The 15,010-nt window shown below is 45.0% G+C and overlaps 1 protein-coding gene across 2 annotated transcripts in view; it reads left to right on the forward strand.

The window, feature by feature from the left end:
- Positions 1-14,391: 14,391 nt before the first annotated feature.
- Positions 14,392-15,010, forward strand: part of TIAM2 (TIAM Rac1 associated GEF 2) — a 224,380-nt gene continuing 223,761 nt past the window's right edge. For both annotated transcript variants that reach the window (XM_025866368.2, XM_073894136.1), the window contains exon 1: positions 14,392-14,546. The gene's annotated coding sequence lies outside the window, so the exon portion shown is untranslated. The remainder of the gene's footprint in view (positions 14,547-15,010) is intronic.

A 15,010-nucleotide genomic window follows, 5' to 3' on the forward strand; every position in this document is an offset into this window, starting at 1 on the left:
TGAACTTGAGCCTGCAGGGAAGGGTTACCCACGAGCAGCTCCCAGATGAAAGGGGAAAAGGGAAAAAGAACCTAGTTATATTAACGAATAGAGGAAGCTAACGTGACAGACGGGAAAGAAGTAAGAGACTCCTGCCCGTGGGGCCAAGCGTCTAGTTGCCACATCACTGAGCAGGGCTTTGCAACATGTGTGTGCCCAGCAAGAGATGGACCAGCTCCACCAAGGAAATAGCCCACTCATGCGGCGAGGAGCCCTCAAGTATCTAGGGTGTTCTGAGTCCTGGTCCAGGAACAGCAACACCCTCGCTGTCTACTAGCCCATTAATTAAGTTTTAATTCAGAGACTGGTGATATACTAACATTTACTGAGTGTTTACTTTGTGCCAAGCACTGAGCTCAGTGCTTCAGGTAACTTATTTCATATGCATTTTGTAACCGCCCTCATGAGACAGGTAACGTTATTGTCCCATTTCCCAGCTTAGGAGGCTACCCCACCCTAGGGGCCATGGTCTGTTAGGGAGGGGAACAGATAGTCACAATGCAGTGGAAGCACAGAGCTGGTGCCACCCGGACAGACCCTGGGATGTGTTCACGGACAGACGCCACTTTGCCAGGTCCCGGAGTGTGAGAGAGTCACCAGGAACCAGGAACGTGTGATTGTCTGGCCTTCTGTCCGTTTCCATTCTGGTGGAAATGGTCTCCACCATTATGAGAGGTTTGGACGCTCTTTAGGAGGTGACAAGGAGAAGGCTGGAGACCAAATGGTTGTGGGCGTGAAGGTCAGGAGAGGTCAGAGGCAGCTCCAAGCCCTGTGGGAAGTCGGGATAGTACTGAGTGAGGTAGGGAGCAAGACAGAGGAGAAGGGAGTCTGGGGAGGTGGCGGAATGGCAAGGGGAGCGTGGACAGGGCAGGGGCTGGGAGCTAGGTAGCAGGGCATCATTCTCTGGGACTTTGTTTTTTGTCTTCCTCCACTAGTAAGCCTTTGTACTGCTGAAATTGTGTGGGACCGGGAATAAAACAGGAGCAAGATGGAGCTTTCCTGAAGGGATAGTTGGGGGTGGTGGTCCCTGGGGCTGTGGACAGCTTGGGTGACCCTCTGCCGTGCCGCTTGTTCATTTACTCTTCGCAGGAGCTGGAAGCCTGTGGGGTCACAGCTGCACCAGTGTGGCCAGTCACCCCCGCAGCTTACCTGGCACTTGGGACAGTGCTGCTGTGACAGGAGAGCGCCCCTCCCGGAACGGCTTGTTTCTCCTGACCTCACTGCCATGACAAAAGGCAGATTTCTCAGCCACTTCCTTCTCCAGGAGGTGAACCTGGACCACCTTCAGGTTTCTGTGCAAGCAGGTGGTGATGGGAGCGACGGGAGCGTGGCTGGCTCCTAATAGTAGTCGGGGGGTGCATTTCTCAGTGAAATTTCAGGTTGAGTTAGGACTCCGCATTAATTAACAATAGCTTCTTGTTCTAGAAAAAGGTGCTTTGACAAAGAAATTTTCTAAAACATGATGAATTGGGTCTACCTCGTTAGCAGGAACCGAAATTGCTTTCTAAATTCTCTTGTGGCATTGCTGGCAAGGAGGATATATTTGCAGATGATAGAGACAGCCAGGCTGTGAGGTGAGAGGAAAAAGTCCGGCAGCCCCCTGCGTTGAGCTTCTGTGTTGTCCTCTGATTGCGGGGCTGTTTGTTTAAAACAGGCTGCCTGTTTTTATTAGAGAATTCCACAAGGGAAAGCATGTTTGCAGAGACTGTCATTCCAATGATGAAATAATAAAACACGCAAACGTAGTTCCCCGTACCTTCTTGGGAGAGGGGGATAAAGGGTGGGGGTAAGGAAGGAAGCAGCCTATTCCAGAGGCATAAAGAATAGACAACAGCTATATTTTCTTTCTGGAAAAATGGTAAAATATCAGTATTTTTAAAATTCAATAGCAGAGAAAAATTCAGGCAGAAAGATTTCATCAATCCTATACCTTTGGGGGATCACTGCAGATACTGATGGTAATTTTGTAATAATCTAGAAGAGAGAATTTTAATGTCAAAATTTATTTTTTATTTTTTTAATGGAAACCTATTCCTTATAGTGTAATGATATAAATCCAATCTCTTATAGAAAGGTTATAAATAGTCCTATAGACAACTATATCTAATTTAAAAGTCTGAAGTCTGGATTTTAAAGCTCGTGGCTTATTTAAAACTTATAGTTAGAAAGTTTGGATTTAAAAAGGAAAGAATAGCTACAAATTCAAGGTATTATTGCTCTAACTTAAGAAAATAAAGATTCATTGATTCTATATCTGTTAATTCAGTAAGTATTTTATATGCTAGACACAAAGTTGAAAAAGCAGATTTTTTTCTGCATGACATCATTTCCCCATTCTATCATTAATGTTTATAAATTCCTTTTTAAAAATGCAACAGGAAAGGCTGTTAAGAGAATCAGGTTAGTCTATATGTACTGACACCTAACTATGTATGTTCCATATATACATAAAAAGATGATATATATGACACAGCTGATACATGTCCACTATAATAGTTATAGGGTACCCTGAGACTTTTTCTTTCTTTTGAGATATACTGGACTTAAAAAAAATTGACAAGCATATAAATCTGAGCTTCAGGTCAGGTTTTAGCTCATTTAATGCCCTGGTTTTGAATACCTCAGTTTGTACCCAAATCCCAAAGTTATATATCGTCACCAAATTATAACTCTCCGAGGAGGTACAAAATAGTTCACGCGTGCCTCTTCAACTATACACCAGTACACCTGAATAGATTTCAATTCTCTGCTTACGAGGAGAAAGCTGCTAGTCTAATATCCTGACCAAGTCCATTCTCTAGGTAGTTTAATTTCAAAAAATCCACTTCCCATCTAAAGATCCCATCCATATATTAGATGACTCCACGCCAACAACCCTCCACTTCAAATGTGGCACAAGCTATCTTTGTTTGTAAGCAGAAGTGTATCTGTTTCTCCTCTCTTCTGACCACTTAGAACTGTGGCTTCCAAACCCCACAGGCCAATGCTTTCGATAAGCAGTAGCAATGCTTTCTCTTACCTAACAGAAGGTTAGGAAGACAGTGCTGCTCAGGGGAGAGTGGAAATGTCTGAACGTAATGAGCGGGGTTGGGAGGAAGTAAAAGGAATTCAGGAAGAGTCCAACCAGAGAAGCTGTGATGAAGTCCAAGAGCAAGTGTTGCGGGATGAGGGGATTGAGAAAGTGGAACTCAGGGCCATAAAGGGAAACTCGAGAGAAAAGCCGTGCTCGTGTTTTATAAGTTTTGCATTTCACAGAAATTTTATGCGTTCAGCAAACACATTTCCTATGCTGAAAGCTACAGTGAAAAGAAATGCTGGCTATATAACCATCTGGTGAGCCAGAATTGACTGGACATCTTTAAGATGTATAGCATTATAATAGGTATTTTGTCTGATTCAGAAAATAATTAACCTAAAGAGACAGCACAGCAAACAGCCCCATGGAGATACAGCACAGAAACAATTTGAAAAATGCTGCTCAAGGTATACGAGAGGGAGATTTGTTTACTAATCTCAGAGCATGTGCTGCATGGGCAGGGATCGTTGGGAGGCTTCTCCAGGAGCAAAGGACCTTGCTGGCACCACAAGTCCAGCTGCTGTGCTTTTCTGGGGACCCGCCCCCTCCACTACACACTTGGCTAGAGCCCATCCAAAGCAGTGCCACAGGCCTGGCAGTGTGTAGGTGGGCCTGACAGCAGCCGGCACCACTGTAAGGTGACCCCTACCCTGGGAAGAGGGAAAGATGACCGTATACACCAGTCCCAACATCTGGTCTGATCATAGGCCCTACTCACCAACAAGATTCTTGAGACAACACGGAGAAAGCACCTGCAGTTTGGTGCTAACACACCTGGCAAATGTCTGGTCTGACTCAACTCAAACCCAAGACAGCCCCAGATTGGCCCACTAACAACCACAGGGACCTGCGCACAACAGGCAAAGAGAGCCATTGCCGACAACTGCTCTAAAGGCAAAAGCAGCTTAGGCCCAACAGTAGGGCACACCCAACACACATTAAGAGACACCCCTGAAGTGCCAGGTGCTGGTGAACAGGGGCCCCTGTATCACAGGGCACTACAGAACCTCTTCTACAAAACTACTTTCAAGAACAGGAGACGTAGCTGACTTTCCTAACACATAGAAACATGCACAGAGAATTAGACAGAGTGAGACAGAGGAATATGTCCCAAATGAAAGAACAGGACATAATCACAGCAAGAGACCTAAATGAAATGGAAATAAGTAATGTGTCTGATAGAGAATATAAAGTAATGGTCACAAAGATACTCACTGGACTTGAGAAAATGGTGGAGGACCTCAGTGAGACCCTTAACAAAGAGACAGAAAACATAAAAAAGAACCAATCAGAGATGAACTCAATAACTGAAATTAAAAATACACTGGATGGGCGGCACCTGGGTGGGTCAGTCGGGTGATCGGCCAGCTCTTGATTTTGGCTCAGGTCATGATCTCAGGGTCCTGGGATTGAGCCCATGTTGGGATCTACGCTCAGCAGGGAGTCTGCTTGAAGATTCTTTCTCTCTCCCCTCAACCCTTCCCCAGCTTGCATGTATGCTTTCTCTCTCTCTCTCTCTCTTAAATAAACAAACAAACAAACAAACAAATAAATAAATAAAATATTTTATTTTTAAAAAAGATTTTATTTATTTATTTGACACACAGAGAGAGAGAACACAAAGGGGGAGTAGGAGAGGGAGAAGCAGGCTACCTGCTGAGCAGGGAGCCCATGTGGGGCTCCATCCCAGGACCCTGGGATCACGACCAGAGCCAAAGGCAGACACGTAACCAACTGAGCCACCCAGCTGCCCCTAAATAAATCTTAAAAAAAAAAATACACTGGATGGAATAAATAGTAGACTAGAGTAGAAGTAGAAGAATGAATCAGTGACCTGGACGACAGAGTAATGGAAAGTAATCAAGCTGAACTGGAAAGAGGAAAAATAAAAATGAAAAGAGGGTTAGGGAACTCAGTGATGCCATCAAGTATAATGACATTTACATTACAGAGATCCTAGAAAGAGAAGAGAGAAAAAGGAGCAAAAAATTTATTTGAAGTAATAATAGCTGAAAAAATTCCCAAATCTGGGGAAGGAAACAAAAATCCAGATGCAGAAGGTCCCAAACAAAATCAACCCAAGGAGGTCCACACTAAGAAACATAAAAATTAAAATAGCAAAAAGTAGTGATAAGGAGAGAATTTTAAAAAGCAACAAGAGAAAACAAAACAGTTACATACAAGGGAAACCCCATAAGGCTATTAGCTGATTTTTTAGCAGAAACTTTGCAGGCCAGGGGCGCCTGGGTGGCTCAGTCAGTTAAGCATCTGCCTTTGGCTCAGGTCATGATTTCAGGGGCCTGGGGATCAAGCCCTGAGTTGGGCTCCCTGCTCAATGAGGAGTCTGCTTCTCCCTGTCCTTCTGCCCTTCCCCCCACTCACACTCTCTTTCCAAAAATAAATAAATAAATCTTAAAAAAAGAAAAGGAAAGCCAGTGAACCATGAGAGAAGATAGCAAGCGAAGAAAGGAACAGAGAAGAACTACAAAAACAACCATAAAACAAGTAATAAAATGGCAACAAGTACATACCTATCAATAATTACTTTGAATGTAAATGTACTAAATGCTCTAATACAAAAATAGAGTGACAGAATGGATAAAAAGGAAAGCCCATCTATATGCTACCTACAAGAGACTCATTTGAGACCTAAAGACACATGCAGATTGAAGGTGAAGGGATAGAAGAGCATTTATTATGCAAATGGAAGTGAAGAGAGAGCTGGAATAGCAATACTTATATCAGACAAAATAGACTTTAAAACAGACTGTAACAAAAGACAAAGAAGGACACTATATAATCATAGAGGGAACAATCCAACAAGAAGATATAACAATTGTAAATATTTATGCACCCAACATGTGAGCACCCAAATCCAAAAAGCAGCTAATAACAAACATAAAGGAATTAATCGATAGTAATATAGTAATAGTAGGGGATGTTAACTCCTCATTTATATCCATAGATAGATCATCCAAACAGGAAAATGAAGGAAACAGTGGCTTTGAATGACACATTGAACCAGATGGATCTAACAGATAATTCAGAACATTCCATCCTAAAACAGGAGAATACACATTCTTTTCAAGTGCACATGGAACATTCTCCAGAATAGATAGCATATTAGGCTACAAAACATATCTCAGCCAATTTAAAAAAAGACTGAAGTCATACCATGCATCTTTTCTGATCACAGCACTATGAAACTAGAAATCAATCACAAGAAAAAATTTGGAAAAAACACAAATACATGGAGGTTAAATAACATGCTACGAAACAGTGAATGTGCCAACCAAGAAATCTAAGAGGAAGTTAAAAATACATGGAGACAAATGAAAATGAAAACACAATGGTCCAAAAATCTTTGGAATATAGCAAAAGTTATTATAAGAAGAAAGTTTATAGCAATACAGGCCTACCTCAAGAAGCAAGAAACATCTCAAACAACCTAACCTTACATCTAAAGGAGCTAGAAAAAGAAGAATAAGCCTAAAACCTAAAACGGGTAGAAGGAAACAATAAAGACTAGAGGAGAAAGAAATGAAATAGAAACTAAAAAAACAATAGAACAGATCAATGAAACCACCAGCTGGTTCTTTGAAAAGATCAACAAAATCGATACACTTTTAGCTAGACTCATTAAAGAGAGAGAGAGAGAGGGAGAGAAGACTCAATCAAAATCCGAAATGAACGAGGAGAAATAGCAACCACACCACAGAAATACAGAGGATTTTAAGCGAATATTATGAAAAAGTTATGTGCCAACAAATTGGACAACCTAGAAGAAAAGGATAAATTCCTAGAAACATATAATCTCCCAAAACTGAATCGGGAAGAAATAGAAAATTTGAACAGACCAATTACCAGCAAAGAAATTGAATCAGTAATAAAAAAACTCCCCAACAAACAAAAGTCCAGGGCCAGATGGCTTCACGGGTGAATTCTACCAAACGTTTAAAGAAGACTTAATACCTATTCTTCTCAAACTATTCCAAAAAATAGAAGAGGAAGGAAAGCTTCCAAATTTATTTCATTGGTATCATTACCCTGATACCAAAACCAGATAAATGTACTACCAAAAAAGAGGACTACAGGCCAATATCTTGGATGAACATAGATGTAGAAATCCTCAATAAACTGAACAGATGCTAGCAAACTGAATCTAACAATATATTTAAAAAAAATCACTCACCATGATCAGTGGAATTTATTCCTGGGATGTATGGATGGTTCAATATTTCCAAATCAATCAGTGTAATACCTCATATCAACAAGAGAAAGGGTAAAAACTATATGATCATTTTGATAGATGCAGGAAAAGCATTTCGCAAAGTACAACATCCATTCATGATAAAAACCTTCAACAAAGTAGAGTTAGAGGCAACATACCTCAACATAATAAAGACCATTTATGAAAAACTCACAGCTAACATCATACTTAATGGTGAAAACCAGAGCATTTCCCTAAGGTCCGGAACAAGACAAGGATGTCCACTCTCACCACTTTTATCCAACATAGAACTGGAAGTCCTAGCCACAGCAGTCAGACAAGAAAAAGAAATAAAAGGCATCCAAACTGGTAAGGAAGAAGTAAAACTTTCACTATTTGCAGATGACATAGTACTACATATAGAAAACCCTAAAGACTCCACCATAAAACTATTAGAATTGGTAAATGAATTCAATAAGGTTGTAGTATACAAAATCAATGTACAGAAATCATTTCTATATACTAACAATGAAATGGCAGAAAGGGAAATTAAGAAAACAATCCCATTTATAATGACACCAAAAATAATAAAATACCTAGGAATCAACCTAACCAAAGAGGTGAAAGACATGTACTCTGACAACTATAAAACACTGATGAGAGAAAGTAGAGATGACACAAACAATGGAAAGATATTCCATGCTCATGGATTGGAAGGACAAATATTTTTATTTATTTTTTTTAAGATTATTTATTTATTTATTTGACAGAGGCAGAGATAGCAAGAGCAGGAACACGAGCAGGGGGAGTGGGAGAGGGAGAAGCAGGCTTCCCGCTGAGCGGGGAGCCCGATGTGGGGCTTGATCCCAGGACCCTGGGATCATGACCTGAGCCGAAGGCAGATGCTTAACGCCTGAGCCACCCAGGCGCCCCAGGACAAATATTTTTAAAATGTCCATACTACTGATAGCAATCTGTAGCAATCCCCATCAAAATACCAACAACATCTTTCACAGACCTAGCACTAACAATCCTAAAATTTTTATAGAACCACAGAAGACCCAGAATAGCCAAAACAGTCCTGAAAAAGAAGAACAAAATTGGAAGTTACCACAATGCCGGATTTCAAGATGTAATATAAAGCTGTAGTAATCAAAATAGTATAGTACTGGCACAAAAATAGACACATAGATCAATGCAACAGAATAGAAAACCCAGAAATAAACCTGTGATTATACAGTCAATTAATCTTGGACAAAGGCAGCAAGAATATGCAATGGGGAAAAAGACAATCTTTTCAACAAATGGTACTGGGAAAATGGACAGCTACATGCAAAAGAATGAAACTGGACCACTTTCTTACACCATAAACAAAAATAAATTTAAAATGGATTAAAAACCTAAATGTGAGGCCTGAAACCATAAAAATCCTAGAAGAGAGTGCAGATAGTAATGTCTCTGGCATTAGCCGTAGCAACTTTTTTTCTAGAGCCCTTGTGCATTGTTCATGGGAATGCAAACTGGTGCAGCCACTCTGGAAAACAGTATGGAGGTTCCTCAAAAATTAAAAATAGAATTATCATATGATCTAGTAATTCCACTACTGGGTATGTACCCAAAGAAAATGAAAACACTAATTTGCAAAGATATATGTCCCCCTATGTTTATTGCAACATTATTTGCAATAGCCAAGATATAAAAGCAGGCCAAATATCCACCGATAGGTGAATGGATAAAGAAGAAGTGGTGTATGTATATAATGGAATATTACTCAGCCCTAAAAAAGGGATGAGATCTTGCCATTTGCAGCAGCATGGATGGAGCTAGAGGGTATAATACTCAGTGAGTTAAGTTAGAGAAAAACAAATACCATATGGTTTCACTCATATGTGGAATTTAAGAAACAAAAACAAACAGAAAAAGAGACACACAAAAAAACAGACTCAACTACAGAGAACAAACTGATGGTTACCAGAGGGGAGGGGGGTGGGGGGATGGGTGAAATTGGTGAAGGGGATTAAGAGCACACTTATCACGATGAGCACTGAGCGATGTACAGAATTGTTGGATCACTCTATTATACATCTGAAACTAATATAACAGTATGTCAGGTATACTAGATTCAAGTAAAAAAAAGAAAAAATACTTTTAAAGAAGTTAGACCTGTGAACTTGGCAGTGGGAAGGAAAACTGGTCAAATGAATCCAGGAGAAAGAAGATCCCTCATCCATGTATGCAGGCTCGAGCACGGCACGACTCTACCTCTCAATGGCACAACATACACACATGCAAATGGTTTTAAGGCAATGGATCTAGAGCGTGGATCTAGAGTTTTGGGTTACACACAGCTTTTTGGAATTGTAATCAAGCCTACTGCTTTCTTTCTTTCAGAAGTTTGAAAAATGCAGTGAAGTAAATTGTGCAAGTTCCCGAGCAGCCCAAGGAAAGACCCATTTATAAATGACCAAGTTATCTTCAGAAAGGAGAGATGTGGCCTTCCTTGAAAGGGCGATCTTCTAGAACTCTCGACTTTTCCAAAAGTAGCCTGACACAAGGCAGAGTGGCCTTCGTCTGCTGGAGAGACAGCTGGACTGGAGGCACGGTGGTCTTTGGCTCCCTACTAGATCGTGGGGTTGCTGGGAGGGAGAATACGAGTAGCTTGTTCATGTTAAGGGCCTGAAGATTAGAAGAGCACTTTGTGCAAGTGACTGTTACCGGAATCCTCATTCTTGCCCACAAACAGGCTGTAATACTGCTTTTGAGCTCCGTGGAGATATGTATTAAACACAGCCATTCTTGGGTGGTGGTGGGTGTGTGTATGCATGTGTGACATCGTTTGTGTAGCCCGCAGGGTCTGGGCTGCAGCAGAGACTTTACGTGGCAGGAAGACTCTTTCCTCAGGTGCCGGGAGAGAGAGAAAGGAGCAAAATGCTACAACTTAAAGAAAAAAAAAAGAATCTTCCCAAAGTGAAGGTGTTTTAAGAAAACTTTAGTTGGTGTTGAACTCGGGAGGGATGATTTGCTGGCTGATGCCATTAGCTCAGTGTCCTTTTATCAGAAATACTGCACAGCACCGGAAAGAGTTTGGAGACAAAATTCAATTCTGTAAACACAGCTAGGTACCTTCTATGTGCCAGAAAATGTGGAGAAAAAGATGAATTGGGGATGATCTTTTACTTTGAGTTTAGATTTGGGTAATTTAAGTAAAGATTCTGCCAGAGAATATCACAAAATGGGTATTTCTAGGAAGTGGGATTATAGCTACTATTATTTTCAACTTTTCAGAAAAGAATAGGAAGCTGTGGCTGATTAGTTTTGATGGCTATGAAGTGAGTGGATGGTGAGGGGAGTGGGGCTGCCTTTTTTTAAACCTTCATGCTATTCTTGTCTTTGCCAAGTGTGGAAGTTTGAATTTATCTTTGGGAGTAGATTTGCTTTGACTGGGCCCTTGGTTCTTCTACAGGGAAGCCGATCTTGCCATATGATGAAGACGATCTGGCATAACTTCCTGATTGTCCGCCATCCTCCCGGCTCTTCCTTCTCAGTTCTCTTTGCTCACCCAACCCCACCTTGAGAGAGTTCTGTCTCTTCTGTCCACCATCTTTACTGGGGGCACTTCAACCACACCCAGGGCTATGCTTTTTTTCTACAGACCAGTTACTTCGCAGTCTCTATCTCCAGGCCCAACCTCTGCTCTGAACACTAGTCTCATATATTCTCCCCAGGCCCTTCCCAGATGTACTTTCCAGTCTGTTCTCCACCCCTAGCTAGACTGGTGCTTAAAACCCTCCAGTGGGTTCTCATTGTTGGAAGGATAAAATCCCAAATTCTTAACATGCCTACATGAGCACGCATGACTGCCTCTTATTTGCCCCTTTGGCTTCATCTCCTGGTGCTCTGTCCTTAAACCCTTTCTTCAGATGGGCTCAGCTCTTCCCCACCTCAGAGCCTCAGATTCACCATCCCCCCTTTCTGGAATGTTCCAACTCAGTCCTTCAGAGCTCAGCTAAATGTTGCTTTCTCCAGGGGTCCCTCTCTAATTCCTTAGTGCTAGGTTAACTCATTATTATATGCTTTGCATCTTTAGCAGAGATACAAAAAAGAACTATTTGTAAAATGATTTGTTTGCTATCTCCCTCAGATTGTAACTATCACACAGATTATATCCCTACTGCCCAGTACAGTGCCAGATGCTGAGCAGATGCTCCGTAAGTGGATTAACAAGTGAGTTTAGGTCCTGGGGGACTAAGTTTCCCTTCCTAACATAACATGTATGTTCACCTTTACTGTAGACAGAGCTGCAACTCTGCAGATTATTCTGTATTTAATGGAGCGGGCTTAGGTGCAGGTGAAGAGAAACTTGTCTCTCCCTCACTAGGCCCTCATGGCACTGCGGCCTGGACCCTGGTGGGGGACACACGCTGGTTGCCTATGTGGGGCTCTGGCTAAGGAGAGACACACGCTCTAGGGAGCTCTCTGGATGGTTGCACATTTGGGGGACCATTATTAAGTTTTAACTTTTTTCTTTTCCTTTCTGTAATCCCACTCAGTCCCCCCAAGCCTTCTATTAAATTTTGTTGAGCGGGACAACTTGGTCATAGCTGGGCTGTGAGGAACTTGGGGAGGAGGCGTCCCTGCCTCCAGGTGGGGCAAAGCTGTGTGTGTGGGGGGGGAAGGCTGAGACAGCTTGCAGGAGAGGGTGTGGTAGTCAGGAACAAAATGGCTAGCTGGGGGACAAGATTTGTAGACGTGACAGTGTTCATCTGGGACGTGCAGGTGTATTTGGGGAGGGGAAGTGACTACGCCTGGACTTTTTGAGGTTGCATAGTGCGCTGGTTTCCAACTCATTGCCCGTCAGTTCCAAACTCACCCTTTTTGCCTTCTCCGTAAAAATGGATGTGGGCCTTTTATATAATTTCATCTGCTAGCTGGCTTGTGACGTGTCAGTACACGGTGTGGGGGAGATACTGTAGGAGGGCAGCGTTCTGCCCGTGGCTACCATGGCCTTGCTTGGCCGGCTCCTGCATTTTGGGCAGTGTCTCTGGCACCAGGAGTCTGCAGGACAGGGCAGCCAGCAGCTTCTCCCAGCACCTTGCTCTCTGGGTGATTTTGCAGTGAAGTGCTTCCATGAGACACCGCTCTGTGAGCAGCGTTCCTCACAGCCTCAGGGGTAGATTATCAGCACACTGCAGAGGGTGGATTTCCAGCAAGTTCCCCAGCATGGTACCATAGTGACTTCTCTGCCCTTCAGTGAGCCATAGCCATGCTCTCCCCAGCAGGGTGTGGGTCTCAGTCTGAGGGAGCAGGAGGCTCATCCTTTGGTGCTCTATCTCAGCCCTAGTGGTAGTGGCAGCTCCTAAATCCTTTTATCTGCTATACGTGTTTTCTTTTTTCTCTTTACTTCTTACTTGCCAATCCCTCATTGCTCCAAATCCTGTTGTAGTTAAAGATTCTTGATATTAAACTTTCATTGCTTAGTTGCTGAGTGGTTTCTCTCTCCCCACTGGACCCAGACTGATAACACATCAGACTCTGATTAATTGGCTATCAAGGGAAGCCGTCCCTAGAAGACTAGGGGGAGTTGGAGGCATTTGGGTTGTGTATATTTTTCCAAGTTTGGGCAATGAACATATTACTTGTATAATTGGGAAAAAATAAATTTTATAAAATAATGTGAAAAATCGCAATATAAGAAAGGGGGAAAATATACCAAACCAAACCAAACCAAACAACAAACCACCAAAAAAACCCCAAAAAACAAAAAAACCAAACCACAGTGTGGTAGGTCCCTGGCAGAAATAAGTCATGTGCGAAGTGGGAAAAGCTCCCGAGAGGAGGTGATGCTTGAACTGAGTATTGAAGGGTGAGTGGAGGAGGCATTTTCCCAGGTAGAGCCACGTGTGCAGGTGGGGAGACAGGGCCAGGGAGAGCCTATGTAGGTGGAAGGGATTAGTTACCAGTTCAGTGAACAGAGCCCGCATCAGTGGAAGGTCCATCTGATCCCAGCAAACCCTTGGGGCTTCATTTAAAATTTGTAGGTGTGTGTGGGAGAGTTGATTGTCTTCTAGATTGTGGGCAGCCGTGAGAATCTTCCTCCAGCTGTCTTGGAGCATAATTGACCAAAGGCCCTGGCTTTTGCATTCTGAAATTCATCTCTGGGTTTGTGCTCAAGGCCACACTTCGCAGCCAATGACTGGTGGAGACAATGATACCTGCAGGTGGATCCCAAGGAGAATTGGGAATGTAGCACTCACGATGATCCTCCTTAGACTGCAGGCTGGGAGGCTAGGGTGATTGCTTCCTTCTTTCCTTCACTGGGATCTGGTGTGCATAAAGCAAGCTCTCTCCTTTTTCCATTTAATCCCACAGCCATTTCTCCTAAGAAATCCTTTCACGGCTTTTCCTGTCTCGGCGCCTGCTTCTTGGAGGACCCCACTTGGACTACGTCTTCCTTCCCTTCCCTGTCCTCCATAGGGGAGAGACTCTGCAAAGGCAAAGACAGGGATCCTAGGAACGCAGCCTTCACTCATTGAGCGCCCCCCCATCACCCCCGCCCTTGGGATTACTCAGGTTTCTCTCCTAAACCCCGCAGCTTCTCCAACTCAAACGTCCGCGTTCTCCTGCACCCTCGGGTCTCCATTCGGGCGTCACCTCCATCTCTCTCTCCTGCCTGCCCAACGAGGCTTGGGATACCTCCTGCCACCGTTCTCGGTGGTCCCCGAGGAAACATCTCCATTATCAGCTCTCCTGGGGAAGGAACTGGAGCTTACTCGAGCTTCGAAGGCAGGCAGAGCGCCTAGCTCCGAGTAGGCGCCCACTCGGAGTTTGTGAACTCTCTGGGTGTTCGTTAGCTGGCGCGTCCCAAAGAAGGCCCGGAGGCGACGCTCGGGGCCGGGCGGCGGGGGATCGGCGCGGGCCGGGGTGAGGGGAGGAACGCGGCTGGGGAGGGGCCGGGGCGGAGTGGAGGGCTGGGCGGCGGGCGGGGAGGGAGGCGGGCCGAGCGGCCGGGGAGGAGGTGCGGCCCCTCTCGCCGCCACAGGCGCTGCGCTCAGGGCGAGGGCCGGCCGTTCTCGAGTCCGCCCAGGAGGACCGAGGCACCCCAGCAACTTCTCGCTCCCTGCGCAGTCGGCATCCCCGCTGGGCCCCGCGCTGGGGGCGCGGCGGGAACAGCGGTGTGGCCGGCAGGGCGGTGGGCGCGCAGGGCCGGGCGCTCGAGCTAAGGTAAGGGTCGGCGGGCGGGCGGAGCGGGCGGTGGCGGGCGCGCCCCGGGCACCATTCCCCGCGCGGGGCTCCTGGCGGCGCCCGGCCCGCCGTCCCACCTCCCCTCCGCTTTGTTTCCCGGCGCCGGCCTCCCTCTTCCCCGGGAGGGACCTGGTGGGGGTCGTGGAGCGCAGATCCAGACGCGGACCTCGCGGACGGCGGCAGCGCGCTGGGCGCTTCCACTTTCCCGGTGCAGCCGGCCCGGCGGCGGCAACACTTGCCAGAACTCTCTTCCACGAGGTGCCTTGGGCAGCGCGAGCACGCCGGGTGCACTCCCGCCCCGGCCGGCCTGGGCCTCGCGTGTCAGCGTGTCGCCGAGCGGAGCCGTCGTGGGGGCCGGGAGCGGAGCCCGGGGAGGGGCCTGGAGAGCAGATCGCGCCCGGCGGCGGCTCAACTTTCAGAGGCGCGCGCGGCCCCCGCGAAGC

Source organism: Callorhinus ursinus, unplaced genomic scaffold, assembly GCF_003265705.2.
Source record: "Callorhinus ursinus isolate GAN/ISIS: 27379988/994484 unplaced genomic scaffold, GSC_fseal_2.0 scaffold6, whole genome shotgun sequence".
Lineage (NCBI taxonomy): Eukaryota > Metazoa > Chordata > Mammalia > Carnivora > Otariidae > Callorhinus > Callorhinus ursinus.